The sequence below is a fragment of the Cheilinus undulatus genome, linkage group 7, assembly GCF_018320785.1.
Source record: "Cheilinus undulatus linkage group 7, ASM1832078v1, whole genome shotgun sequence".
Classification (NCBI taxonomy): Eukaryota; Metazoa; Chordata; class Actinopteri; order Labriformes; family Labridae; genus Cheilinus; species Cheilinus undulatus.
Window position 1 is genome coordinate 35,630,906 of NC_054871.1, and position 2,119 is coordinate 35,633,024.

Below are 2,119 nucleotides of genomic sequence, written 5' to 3' on the forward strand. Positions count from 1 at the left end.
TTTAAAAAACTAGGCTGATTAATTGCACCCTGATGCCATCATACAACTGGTTAACATAGTGTTGTAACTCTGTTGGAACAGACAAAAATTCTCTGTGCTCTAAATATTTAGAAATACTTACATAAAATCCTTATTCTACAGATAATCCCATCCTTGTTTGACTAGTAAGTGGACAATCTGTCCTTGGTCTAAATTTCTTCTTATTTAACAGCTAGTAGAACGTTTTGATGCCATTCAGATGCATATCATTTCTAATGATTTTGTTACTACTCTCTATGAATCTTCCAGTAATACCATCTTTCTCAAATTGCTGACATATGTAATTACTGCGTTTAACCACAAAGCGTACAATTGATTAGAATAATTTTTGTAATCGCCTGGCAGTACTAATTTTGAAATAAATAATTACATGATGTTTTTTATTAAGTAAGCATTACTAGAGAAACTACAAGCACCAATATCAATTATATTTCATGACATTATTACATTTGGCAGGTCAAATATAGCCAAACTGGTATGCCAATGAAGAACCTTTAAAGAGTCAAAAGAGCCAGCTTTTCTTGGTGAGCTGAACCAACTGACCCAAATCACTTAAAACAGCCAAATTTCCATCACTACTTAACCATTCACTCTGCTGATACATTAAAGCAGAGATTCTCAACCTTTTTAGCCCATGACCCCCAAAATAAAGGTTCCAGAGACCGGGGACCCCCACTGTACCTGGAGGTAGTTGAACTCAGTCATGTGCAGACAAGGCCGCCCATAAGGGAGGATAAAGGGGAGAACTTTCTGGCCCCCCAACCAAATGGGGGGCCTATGGAGGCCAGCAAAATGTTACAATGTCATTAAGCAGACAATTATTTTCAAATAATTTTTGTAAAAAGCCTGCTGAAAAATGTTAATCCCTTTGTTTAAAGATAACTATAATGGGTTAAAAATGCTAAAATGGGTTAATAATGGCAAAAAAAATGGTGGAAAAGGTAGTGAAATTAGATTTTAAAAGTAGCATAAATGGGTTAGAAGTGGTAAAAATTAGATAAAAATGGCACACACAAAAAAGTCAAAAATAGGTGATGTGGCAAAAATTGGCGTAAATAGTGGTAAAATTTAGTTAAAAAGTGACCGTTGTGGCAAAAATGGGAAGAAATTTGGTGAAATGGGATGAAAAACTGATATAAACTGGCAAAAAAGGGTTAACTGAGCAAGAAAAAATAGGGAGACTGTGGCAGAAATTGGGTAAACTACTAAAATGTGCATATCAGTTAGTAAAATGTGGTTAAAATGGGAAATTTGGGTGTAAAAAGTGGTAAAAAAAAATGGGTTAATATCAGCAATAATGGTTCAACAGGCGCAACATTATATTGAAGTGTCAAGAATTGGTTCAAAAGGCAAAAACAGGCAGAAAAAAGTGGTGGAAAGGCTTTAAAATGGACAAAAATAGGTGTTAAAAGGCAAAAAAAATTGTTAAAATTGTTGGGGGGAAACATGATGAAAAGGGGTTACAATTTGGCAGAGCTGGTGTAAAGTGGCAACAGTGAGATCCCCTCTCAGTTTCTCGCGACCCCAAAGGGGGTCCCGACCCCAAGGTTGAGAACCACTGCATCATAAAACATAGTGATCGCTAAAACTTGATTACTAGGCTCCCCCTGGTGGCCGGAAGGTGCAGTAAAAACATGAATACACGAACACGTTTGTTTACTTTGGCACTGCTCAGTTCAGTGCAAGTACCAGTTTTAAGTAGTTTTGATATTTTTAAGTATATTTTAAAAAGTCAGACAAGTGTACAAAATGCTCTCTGAAAATTCTCTCTCTTTTTTGTTAATTTTTTGAATGCTCAAGATTTCTAATTTTCATTGTCCTATTAATTGTCTCAAACAATATTTTGTCGTCTAAAAGTAGTGCTTTTCAAATTTCATGTGTATGAGATAGCCTGCAACTTTTTTAACGTGATTTGAAAGTGTTGTTCGACAGGTATACAACTTTGTTGGCATTTCTTTTAGAAAAGTTTTAAACGTTTGCGTAGGCTTTTTCTTTTGACTTTTCTTTTAATTTTATCTGTGGAGCAGGTGCACGAGGAGGCGGAAGGATACAGGTGACGTGCGTGAGACACACGTGTGTC